The following is a 13,537-nucleotide window of genomic DNA, read 5'->3' as shown; positions in this document are numbered from 1 at the left end:
CATGGACCAGGTTGGTTCGGTATTTATCAAAACCAAACCAAACCAACCATATCGGTTTGGATTGGTTCGATTTTGTCGGATTTTTCGAGTTTTCGAGTTTTTTGTTACATGAATATTATTTCAATCTTACTTTGTTAAAATTATAGATAAAACTTTGATAAATAAATATATGTTTAGTAAATATGGAAAATAATTGATAAACATATGATCTATTAAAATATTCTAATGAGAGAATTTTTTAGTAACACATGATAGTTATTTTCTTAGTCGTCTAACAATAATTTTTCGTTAATTTACGCTTTCAAGGTTAATACATTAGAGGATCCCAAATATTTCTACATTTTCTAAAGAGAATTCACTATAAAGTCATAAAAATTAATATGTATAAAATTTATATATTTATATGTCGTTTTGGTTCGAGTTTTTTTATTCAATACCACACCAAATCATAGCAAACCTAGTCGGATTTTTTAATCGGTTTGATTTGGTTTTTCAGTTTGGTACGATTTTCCGGTTCGATTTGAACATCCCTACCTGCAACTTATCAAACTTAAGTTTGACGGGATTTTCTCCCATTCTTCATATTTTTCAAATCCTAAAACCCTAGAGGTGATTCTCCCAAGACCAATTCTTCCCCAAAACTTTGGTAAGTGATCCTAACCCACTTACTTTCTTTCAATTTTCCATCACATTTCATGAATTTCCAACCAACTTTCTTTCAATTTTCCATCACATTTCATGAATTTCCAACCAAAAATCTAGGATTTCCACGGTAGAAATTGGGGGTTTGGGTAGAATTAGGGATTTAGACCTCAAATTAGGGTCGGATTTCAAAACTAATTACATATCTGAGCTTGGGGGTAAATGGATGAACGGATTTTGGTCCGAACCTCGAGTTTTGACCAAGCGGGTCCGGGGTCGATTTTTGACTTTTGGGGGGAAATATTGGGAAACCTAAATTTATGTATTGAAATTGATTCCTTTGGCAATATTTGATGTTATTAAGTTAATTATGGCTAGATACGAGTGGTTTGGAGGTGGAATCTAGAGGAAAAACGGTAATTGATCAGTGAGTGGCTTGTGGATCGAGGTAAGTGTCATGTCTAACTTTGACTCGAGAGATTTGGAATCCTGGACTTAATTGCTATGTGAAAATCCATGTGAGTGGCGTATAGGTGAAGTGACGAGTACCTATGCGCCGCCAATTTATCTGTTTAGCCTGTTTATTTCCCGTTCTTCTTATATTTTCTTTTCCTGCCTTAACTACTACATGCTTTACTGGTATTTTCATGCTTAATTGCTATTTGTTAGACATTATTTTTTATTGTTGAAGGTATTAGCTATCCCGTAGTTTCACTGTCTCATATTATTGTCTTAAGCTGATTTATCGGTATTTTATGGTATATTTTGGATCGGTTTTCCTGAGTAGTATTATTTGTGTGAAGTTTCATAATGTACAAGCTTTCCGTTTGCTTTGGTCTGAGATTTAAATATTGTGAAGAGTTTTGAGTTAAATTGTGAAATTTCAGTACTTATTGAGTAATTGATGTTGATATGGTGGGATCGGGTTACGCGCCGCACCAGGAGGAATAAGAGTGATATATTGAAGAGGAATGATCGCTGCCGACTCGACACTACACTATGGTAGGAAGAGCGGTCGCAATAGCCTTTACCCGAATAGAGGTCCGGTATCGAATTTCCACGGGGAGCTAGTAGTGGAGTTGTATTTTCTGTCTAGCCTAAAGTTGCGGTTGTGCTTTTAATGTCACTTCAAACATTTTTTGAGTTTTTGTATTTATAACCACTATTATAAAACTAAGGATTAAAGCTAAATTATGCTAGGAGAATATTGCTAAGTTGTAATTAATGGGAAGAAGAGCACTAGGGTCGTAGCATCACCTAGGTGGCTAATTGACGGGTAGATGTTACTAAGGATAGACTGACATATTTGGGGATTATGCTGAAACCGTTGCACAATTGCACCCACTCTCACACCTCACAGTAGAGAGAGTGATTTTGCCCAATAGACTCTCTCGAGACCAATTGGATAGGCCAATGAGACCAAGCAACTAGGGTTCAAGTAGGGTGATTACTCTCTCGAGATTTAACCCGTTAATTGGGACTACCATTTCTCATGGGTCCATCCCAATTTCTTGTTGAGTCAATTTTGGGGTCATAGACTCTCTTTCTCAAGAAGAGTTAAACCCACTAAGCTTGAATCAGCGTTTGCAACCACCAATTCTTGAATAAGAACATAAAATCAATCCAAATAGCAAACACCCAATATCAATCTAACCCTAGATGACAACACCCATCAATTACCCACACTAGGGTTGAGCCACAACCCTAATTAATGGGTTTAGCTACACATAATTAAAGAAGAAACTGATAAAATAGATGAAGAACTAAACATATTAATTAATTACTAAGAAGAAACTACAATAATCTATTGTTAATAGGAAGCAAAATATGCCAAAAATGGCTACAACACCAAGCCCAACTTTCGTCTCAAGTTCCCAGATAAAACCGATACCTAATAGTAGTAAAATGTTCTATTAATACTAGGCTGGAAAAACTGGACAAAAATACCCCTGCGGGGTCAGTACGGGCCTCACAGAATGGACCGCGGCCGCACTGGCTCTTGGACTTCAACTGTTTGATAACTTGAACTGGGGGACGCGGACTGCGTGGAAGTGTACCGCAACCGCGATGGCAATTGGCGCGGTCCCCGTAGTCGTGACCGCGTGATCAAAACTGCCCTTCTCTGAACCTTATGAACGCGGACCGCACAAAGCAGGAGTACGGCCGCGAAGCTTCACCGCAGATCGCAAAAATCCTACCGCGACCGCGTGACTTTAAGCCTGAATATGTCAACCTCCTAGTGCGGCTGCGGTCACTGTTACGCGGTCCGCACTAGGCCCTTTCTTCTTCAATTCTCTTGGTCTTTGATACTTGAGCAGGTTTCACTCCTTTTTGAGCCGATCTTTGACATTTCGTCACTTTGTCGATCGAACCTGCAATCAAGCACAACTTGTGAGCATTTTGGGACTATTTTGTATCAATTTATACTCAAAGCATAGGCAAGTAGGGGCATAAACACGTAAAAATCTTAAGTTATCAACTCCTCCAAACTTAAGCCTTTGCTTGTCCTCAAGCAAACAAAATAAAACCCACCCCTTAAAGGAACGTCCAAGTAATTCGAGCTATCCTGAAATAACCTCAACAAACATCAATTGGGACTAACAATTGCCCTCAATACGAATGCATCATTAACACATTTAAAACTTTGAAAACTATGGATCAAGTGTGACACAAGAGCATCAAGAGTTGACATATTTCATCAAAGAGCTTTTTACTTACTTTGGTCATTGTGGAACCCAAACTCCCACATCCTCAACTCTCCCTAAGCGAACCTCACCTTTTAAGTATTGACACACAAACCGAGGTTAATGAAATTTCGCTCATCTCTCTCAAGAAGAAGGTCACAAGTCCGGCTCTAACTACCATATGCTTGCCCCTTATGTAAGTATCCACTAACGTAAGCTCCTTTCAACTCGAGATCAAATAGGGCTTTTGTGGAGTCATTGTAAAGGCTTTTAGGTAAGGGTAGGACATATTTTTATTCAAGTGAGTTCAATCTTCCCTTAAGCACTTCTTTTGATTCATTTTGGCACAACTCTCTTGACTCTTTTGAGTATTTCACTTCTTTACAAGGGGTTAGAGAGACACATTGTCACTTTTTCTTATACAATTCAAAACATTTCTCATTTTTCTACTTTTTCCACACACCTTTTTCACTTTTGTTTTCCTTGAGTCCATTTTTTATTCTTGTTCACATTGGACTTTCTTTTTGTCTTTTTCTTTTCTTGCTTTTTTATTGCATTTCTTTTCTTTTGCTTTTGTACCTTTTTACCACTTTGCTTCCTTTCTTGTCTCTCCCCCCAAACTTAAATATTTGCCATTACTCAAGGGAAGATTTGGGTGCCAAGAGAGGGTAATCATTTAGAACGGGTATATGCTTGTAGCATTGATTCTTGAAAGAAAACGGTTTAAGGCTCAAAAGGGTTAACTAGGGATCATCTCATTGGTAGGCTATGAAATTGTTTAACTTAACATTTGGATCAAGGAGAGCCTATAATCACTTCTCAAGTCAAATTTCACCTAGGATTTCGCCTCAACAAACATTCAGGGCAAGTTCTAGACCATTGGCTCGGGACTTGGACTCACATTTCGATTCCTCACCACACGCGCTAGGGGATTGCTAAAGACATCGAGTCGAGGGCCCACCATGACCTTAGTTACGATTCAAGCACACAATGGTTCGAAAAGACCACATGATGATTGTTTGGTCAACGCAAGAGTCTCAAAGCCACGACTTTCACCATCCTGAACACAACATTATGTCTTTGACCATGGGATCAAAGGCAAATGTGCTAGGCCTAAGTGAAGCTTTGCTTGAGGTACCTTTAACTACAACTATCAAAAACAAAAGAAATATCAAAGAAACAGACTCAAACCCTTAAGAAGTTAGTCACACCATCTATCATTGGGAAGAGCTACCCGGTTCGCACAATACTCCACCCTTGGAAAGAACCGTGACATTAAGAAAACCAAGGGCTTATTGGAGGCGTCAAAAACAAAACAAGAGGCTACGAGCCTAACTACAAAGCTAAAAACGATTTTTTTTGCAAAAATAGAAAATAGAATGAATATGTACAATAGGGGAGTAGAATTGAATACATACAGAAATGTAAAGTTATATACAGCCCAAAATAAAAAAAACCCAACAAAAACATAAACTAAGAATCTATATATACAGTCATCCAGATAAAAGTAGGGCGCACCCCCACGAATAAAAGCTGGCATTGTCCTCAATGCCAACTATCAAATAAGCATCAAAAACAAAGTAAAGGATATAAAAGCTCCCTAGGCCTGGTTCGTCTGCATGTACGGGAACCCCAAGGCCTCTGTATGTATGGGAACCTCAGATTGGTTCCTGATCTCCTGCTGCTCAACTACTGGGACTGGGACCTGCTCCTGGACCGGCTGGATGATAGGTGCATCACTGGAGGGGGTCTCCTGTGGGTCTGCTAGCTCAATAACTCCACCAACTGAACTGGGGAGCTTCCTCTTCTTCCTTGGAGGCCTGGGTGCCTGCTCCTGCTCCTACTGTAGCTGTGGCACTGGTGTTGCTGCTGGGGTTGGATCCTCGAATAGCAAGTCTAAAGGCATCTGGTCTGCCAATAGCTTGTCCACATCAGTCCTTAGCACTCTCACCGACTCCTTGGAAGCCTTTGACTTCCTCATCTTCTTGTGCTCCTTGGCAAGCTCCCTCAAAGCCTTGCCATGTGAATCCACCGCCTTAGTCAAGGCGTCCTGAGTCCTCATAATCTTCTCCTGATTGTCCAGGAGCTTCTTCAGTGTATCCTCAACAGTGGAAGGTGCTGAGTGGGCCTCAACTGTAGCAGACAATGTAGACAACTTGGATGTCGTAGCTGACATCCACTTGTTCAAACTGGCTAGTGTCCGGCTCAACTGATGGGCCGTAAAAGGATGAGTCCGGGAAGTAGGAACTCCCGGGCCAGCTGAAGTACTGGGGCCAATAGAAGAGGAGGGTCCTGGAGGCAAATCATCAATAGTGGTGGCAGCAGACATGGTGGAAGGCTCTGTGGAGGGCTCAACAGAAGACTCTACCGCAACTGGCTCCTCAGACTGGCCAGCTGGGGTAGGAGCAGGCGGCTTGTAATTTTGTCCTTGGGGTTGTCTGACCCCTTCAAACTGTACCAGGATAACGGAGCCACAGGTTTGACCTTGACGTCAAACGGTCTCTTCTCCACCTCTAAGTCCCGGAAATACATAGTGAGGGTGCTGAGAAAAGGGTAGTTCCGATCATGCTCAACCCCCACTGCAGAAATGGTGCGGGACATCACATTGCCCACGTTGATAGGATAGCCTGCCATAATAGAAGCAATAAGAACCGCCCGGGCAAGTGGAATAGTCTGATCATGGGTGGTCGGGTCGAGCCGACTGCACACAAAGGTCAACCACCCTTTAGCCTCGAAGTTGAAAGTTCTCCGAAGTATTTTGGCCCCTGCTTGTAACCACTCTAGAACCGTACCCGAGATTGCCAGGTATGAAGCTAACCACAGACGAACCTCCTCGCCCATTGCTAAATTTTCATTGTAAAGAGACTCATCTTTATCAATGAACCCCAAGTATTCATTCAGTGCCCTCCCGATGAATACCACATTTTTGTTTCTCACCTTGGTCACCTCCTTCAAGATATGGGCCACATTGCTGTAAAATTCCTTGACCATATGCTCATTCGCATTCAAACAACTGTCTTTAAAGAACTCACAACCCACTCGAGCCTGAAACTGTCTATGCACATTGGGGTGTAGGGGTAGAAGGTCTTTGTCAATGAAGCTTCTCTCAAGAATCAACTTTCGTGACGGCCACCATTCCCTAAACTTGTGGAACGCCACCTGGCTGACAAATCGATCTTCCCAAACTTCAGGTTTTCTAGTTCGTTCAACACCCCCAACCTGGGGCACACCATTGTCCGGTACCTCATTATCACTATTGGTCCCACCTTCTGCACTCTCCCCAAATACTGAAGCTATGAGGGAGGTGAAGTATTCACCACTGCCTGCTGCTGAGCCATCAGACGACTCAGAAGGTACACGTTGTAGGGGATTGGGCAGTAAGTGAAGCTGGGACAACATGAGCTGGCCCTGAGTCAGAAGAGAGGTCTTGAGAGGGTACGTACTCACTCCCCGATTGGTCATCTATAACAACTTGTTTCCTTGTTTTCAGTTTAGGTCGAGGAGTGATTTTAACTTGTTTCCCTTTTCCTCCACGGGAGGAGTCACCTCGGCCGGGCTGTTTGGCACCTCTTCCACGTTGTTTTACCATTGTCTGCAAGCAAATGCATCTAACATTGTTAGTTGAAGCACAAGCAGTGAAACAGGTGAATGAATTAAAGTTGCAGACAACAAACAAAATTGTTGTAGACATTGCTGCAGAACCAGTCACCGCGGCCCGCGCACAACCGCGCTAAGGCGACCGCGGACCTTACTGGGTCAATTTCAGGGACTAAGCTAGGGTTGCATGTTTTCTTCTATTTTTGTTCAAATTTTTTACCAATACTTGTCCCTACTCAGGTACCCAATCCTTAGTTACTTTAAACTAACATGAAAGCTACGCTAGACTAACAAATTCGAAGAAAAAGAACACTGGCAAGCAAATAAAATAAAAATAAGAAAGTGATTAATCATGAATGCAAGAAATGTTACCAAGATTATGAAGAATGAATGCAATTTATCCAAACAAGCAATAATTTCAGTCTTGGCAGAGGATGAACAGTAGAATTAGGGTTCTGGGTTTTCAAATTGCGAAAAGGGTAAAATGAAACCCTTGGTCTCTATTTATAGATACCTAGTGGGACCCGTACTCACATACCAACGTAGCCGCACAAAAGAGACCGCGGACCGCGCTGGGTTTATTTGTGTGACCCTTCAGTAATCACCCTATGCAGATCACACTAACTTGACCGCGGCCCCGGTGAAGAACTTCAGAGAGTCCCCTTCTAAACTCATGCCGGTGCGGACCGCGCGAAGTGCACCGCAGCCGCACTGGCAACTTCAAAGACTATGCAATTTTCATACTTTGTTTTGCACTGCTTCAACATAATCCCTGCAACATCTCACAAACAATTAGCTCAAAAATTCCTAAGCTACAAAGAAAATCAAAGAGAAAGAAAAAAAAAGACATGGGTTGCCTCCCAAGAAGCACTTGATTTAACGTCGTGGCATGACGCATGTTATCACCACATCACTTTAGATGAAGAAGCGCCACTACGTGGCTGCCATCGAACTTTCCAAGATAATGCTTGACCCAGTGGCCGTTAACTCTGAAGACTTCACCATTTTTGTTTTTTAGATCAAGAGCACCAAACGGGGTCACGAACACAACTTCAAATGGCCCACTCCATTTTGACTTGAGCTTACCCGGGAACAGACGTAGCCGAGAATTAAACAAGAGAACCATATCCCCAACTTTGAACTCCTTGCCCCGAGCATATTTGTCGTGAAAGTACTTCATTTTGTCCTTGTACAAGGACGAGCTGGAGTATGCATGTAATCTAAACTCATCGAGCTCATTAAGTTGTTCAACCCTCAGATTTGCAGCAACATCCCATTCTAAGTTCAACTTCCTCAAGGCCCACATAGCCTTGTGTTCCAATTCCACCGGAAGATGGCAAGCTTTCCCAAACACCAACCGGTACAGAGACATACCAATTGGGGTCTTGTAAGCTGTCTGATAGGTCCAAAGAGCATCATCCAATTTTTTCGACCAATCGGTCCTATTAGCATTGACAGTTTTAGACAAGATACTCTTAATTTCTCGGTTGGAGACTTCCACTTGACCGCTAGCTTGAGCATGATAGGGGGTGGTCACTTTGTGATTAACTCCATATTTGGCAAGCAATGAATCAAAAGCCTTGTTGCAAAAGTGAGATCCCCTGTCACTAATGATAGCACGGGGAGTGCCAAACCTCGTGAAGATACTCTTTTTGAGAAATGCCACAACACTCCAGTCTTCATTGTTGGGTAAAGCCACGACTTCAACCCACTTGGAGACATAATCTACCGCCACAAGAATGTAAGTGTTTCCACAAGAGCTCACAAAAGGACCCATGAAGTCGAGGCCTCAAACATCAAAAATATCTACCTCGAGAATCGTATTGAGGGGCATCTCATCCCTTTTTGAAATTCTGCCGGCTCGTTGGCGTTCATCACATCTTTTGACCACATCACTGGCATCTTTAAACAAGGTAGGCCAATAAAATCCGCAACTGAGTACCTTTGAGGCCGTCCTCGCCCCGCCATGATGGCCACCATAGGGTGAAGAATGGCAAGCCTCTAGGATACTCAATTGTTCCTCCTCCGGAACACATCTACGAATCATACCATCCGTGCAAATCTTGAACAAGTATGGCTCATCCCAATAGAAATCCAAACTATCCCGCTTGAGATTTTTCCTTTGGTTAGAAGAGAGCTCACGCGGGATTATTCCAGTCACAAGGTAATTCCCAACATCAGCGAACCACGACATTCCACTCATTAACACCGCAAGGAGTTGCTCGTCGAGAAATATATCATTGATCTCAAGGCCGTCACAAGGCCTCCCTCCTCCTCCAAACGGGACAAGTGGTCCGCCACTTGATTCTCACTACCCTTCCGGTCAACAATTTCTTAATCAAACTCTTGAAGAAGAAGAACCCGTCTCATCAATCTTGCCTTTGAATCTTTCTTGGTCATCAAATACCTAAGGGCGGCATGGTCGGTGTGCACAATAACTTTGGCCCCCATAAGGTAAGGACGTAACTTTTTCATAGCAAAAACAATAGCCAATAACTCCTTTTCGATGACTGTGTAGTTTCTTTGAGCCTCATTCATGGTCTTTCTTGAGTAGTACACCGGATGAAACATCTTGTTGATCCTTTGGCCTAAAACCGCCCCCACCGCAACGTCACTAGCATCGCACATGAGCTCAAATGGTAAGCTCCAATTTGGTGCGGTGATGATGGGGGTAGTTGTCAGCTTTTGTTTAAGGAGCTCAAAAGCCTCCATGCACTTCTCATCGAAAACAAACTTGGCATCTTTCTCTAGCAACTTGCACAACAGGTTAACTAACTTAGAAAAATCTTTGATGAACCTCCGGTAGAAACCCACATGCCCAAGAAAACTCCACACCCCTTTGACAGATGTAGGGGGAGGAAGCCTTGAAATAATCTCAATCTTGGCCTTATCGACTTCAATTCCTTGCTTCGAGATCTTGTGACCTAACACTATACTTTCTTCTACCATAAAATGGCACTTTTCCCAGTTTAGAACAAGGTTGGTATCTTCACACCGAGCCAACTCTCTATCCAAGTTTACCAAGCATTCCTCAAAAGAATCCCCAACCACGCTGAAATCATCCATGAAGACCTCCAAGATATCCTCCACCATGTCGGTGAAAATAGCCATCATGCAACGTTGGAATGTTGCCGGAGCATTACATAATCCAAATGGCATTCTAGAGAAAGCGAATGTGCCATAAGGACATGTAAAGGTGGTCTTCTCTTGGTCTTCCGAGGCAATTAGAATTTGATTGTACCACGAGTAACCATCCAGAAAGCAATAGAAAGCCCGGCCCGCAAGACGATCAAGTATTTGGTCAAGGAACGACAAAGGGAAATGATATTTTCTAGTCACCTTGTTAAACTTCCGGTAATCCATACAAACTCTCCAACCCGTCACTGTCCGAGTCAAAATAAGCTCATTGTTGTCATTGGTCACCACAGTCATTCCACCTTTCTTCGGTACACATTGCACCGGAGAAGTCCATGAACTGTCAGAAATGGGATAAACCACACCGGCGTCAAGCCACTTGATAACCTCTTTCTTTACTACTTCTTGCATAGCCTCATTTAGTCTTCTTTGATGCTCAAGTGAAAGCCTCGCATCCTCCTCCAATATGATTTTATGCATGCAAAAGGCGGGGCTTATACCCCGAATATCAGCTAGAGTCCATCCGATTGGCCTTTTTCGCTTTTGAAGAACCGCCAAGGTGGCCTCAACCTGCATGTTAGTAAGGCAAGAAAAAAGAATAACAGGTAAAGTAGAATTTGAACCCAAGAATTCATACCTAAGGTGTGGAGGAAGTGGCTTCAACTCCAACACTGGTGGCTCCTCAATCGATGGCTTTGTTGGTGGAGTTTTGCGGTTTTCAAGATCTAAAGATAGCCTTCTAGGCTCATAAGAATATGAACCCATACCGTGCAATGCATTCACGCACTCCACTCTACTAGCATCATCATTGACATCCATATTAAGAAGCACGGCCTCAAGAGGATCTTCAACATTGATCATGGAACTTGTATCATCCACTATCACAGATGTGACAATGTCCACAAATGAACACACCTCCGTGCTATTGGGTTGTCTCATTGATTTGCAAACATAGAACACCACCTTCTCATCTCCCACTCGGAATGTCAACTCACCTACTTCAACATCAACCAATGCCTTCCCCGTAGCTAGGAAAGGCCTACCAAGGATAATCGGCACTTCAAAGTCCACCTCACAATCTAATATGACAAAGTCGTCCGGCAATATGAATTTATCAACACAGACAAGAACATCATCAATTATGCCTAAGGGTCGCTTTATCAATCGATCCGCCATTTGAAGTCTCATTGAGGTAGGTCGAGGTTGCCCAATTCCCAAAGTTTTGAAGACCGAGTACGGCATCAAATTAATACTAGCCCCCAAGTCACAAAGGGCCTTAGCAAAATTCGCACTTCTGATAGTATAAGGGATAGTAAAAGCTTCGGGATCCTCAAGCTTGGGTGCCATTGAATGCACTATGGCACTCACTTGATGAGTCATCTTAATTGTTTCACACTCCATCGACCTCTTCTTTGTAACCAAATCTTTCATGAACTTCGCATACCCCGGCATTTGCTCAAGTGCCTCAACCAAAGGGACATTGATTATGAGGCTCTTCATCATGTCACTGAATTTTTTAAATTGATTGTCACTCTTTTGCTTTGCTAACCGTTGAGGATAAGGTGGAGGTGGCCTAGGCAAAGGTGCCTTGTCCTTTTGTACAACCGACTCGGGCATTTCAATCACGTGTTCCCTAGACGGGTTCACGGCATCTTGAGTCTCTACCTCGGCTTCATCATCAATATCAATCCGCACATCATTGTTCACATTTTGATTAACCATATCATCAACAATCAAAGGCACATCACCGCCTCTCCCACTTCTTGTTGTAACTGCCATCACATGAATATTATTCCCACCCTTCGTGTTCACCACCGTATCACCGCCTCTCCCACTTCTTGTTGTAACTGTCATCACATGATTATTATTCCCACCCTTCGGGTTCACCACCGTATCACTTGGTAGAGCACCCTTTGGATGAGTATTCAATACTTGAGAGATTTGGCCTAATTGCACATCCAAATTCCGGATAGATGTGTTATGCGAAGCTAATTGGGCCTCGGAATCTTGGTTCTTTTTCATCATTTGCTCGAACATGCTTTCAATTCTTCCCATATCACTTCCGGACAAACTCGGACCTTGATAAGGAAAGGGGGTGGATTGTTCGGTTGTTGGTACATGGGGGGTCTTTGAAAGCCTTGCACTTGGTTGCCTTGGTTCTCACTATTGTTCCACCCTCCTTGATTGTTGTTATTGCCCCAATTATTGTTATTGCCATTCCAATTTCCTTGGTTGCTTTGATTACCCCAATTGTTGTTTTGATTGTTATTCCAATTACCTCCGCCTTGTTGTTGATTATTCCAATTTCCTGGAGGACGCCATTGTTGATTCAAAGAGTTGCCTCTATTCCTTTGGTAGTTATTGACATATTGGACCTCTTCGCTTTGATCACCATAGAACTCATTTGAATAACCACCACCATCATTGTTGTTATCATATTGTTCACAATTACCTTGAGGTTTTTGTCCTCTTTGCCTCCTTTTCAACATAGAAACACCTTCCATTGCATTGACTTGACGCGAGTTTTGGACTTGTTGCAATTGCGCCTTTGCCAATTGATTCATAGTTGTTGTAAGCTCGGCGATGGCTTGGTCATGATCATGCAATTACTTGTGCAAATGGATGACCGTGGGGTCACCTTGGGGCACATTTGCTCGGCTTTTCCATGACGAAGAGGTGTCGGCCATTTCATCAAGTACATCACATGCCTCTTGGTAAGAAAGTTTCATAAAGTTCCCTCCGGCCAATTGGTTCACAATGCATTGATTCGTGGTGTTGATGCCCCGATAAAAGGTTTGTTGAATCATAGCCTCGGTCATGTCGTTATTAGGGCATTCTTTCACCATTGTTATATATCTTTCCCATATCTCGTGCAAAGGTTCCGTTGGCTCTTGCTTGAAAGCTAGAATTTCATCCCGAAGAGCTGCCATATGACTTGGAGAAAAGAACTTGGAAATAAATTTATCCGCCAATTCATCCCATGTTGTAATAGAATGATTGGGGAGCCTTTTCTAACTAATCCAATGCTTTACCACGAAGAGAGAACGGGAAAAGCCTCAATCTCAACGCATCCTCGGACACGTTTGTCTGCTTGCTACCCTATCAGGTATCCACGAACCCCTTCAAGTGCTTGTAGGCATTTTGATTGGAGGCACCCGTGAAATACCCTCTTTGCTCGAGCAAGGTCAACATAACATTTGTGATTTGAAAGTTCCCTGCCCGGATTCGGGGATGAACAATAGCACTGGCGTATCCTTGATTTGGTAGAACTCTGGGTGCCACTCTCGGCGGTGCCGGAGGAGGGTCTGGAATATTGTTGTTCTCATTTGCATTGGCATTTCGGCCTCTCTGTGGAACTTGAGGTAAGACCTCATCTTGTTCTAGATCCTCTACCTCCCCCCCCGCTATCACATCGCCGAAAGGGTCATTTGCATTAAGAGCCGTTGTACCTGATAGTGATCGACTCAACACCGTAAGCT

This window comes from Nicotiana sylvestris, chromosome 2 (assembly GCF_000393655.2).
Source record: "Nicotiana sylvestris chromosome 2, ASM39365v2, whole genome shotgun sequence".
Taxonomy (NCBI): Eukaryota; Viridiplantae; Streptophyta; class Magnoliopsida; order Solanales; family Solanaceae; genus Nicotiana; species Nicotiana sylvestris.
Note: the sequence above shows the minus strand (reverse complement) of the source record.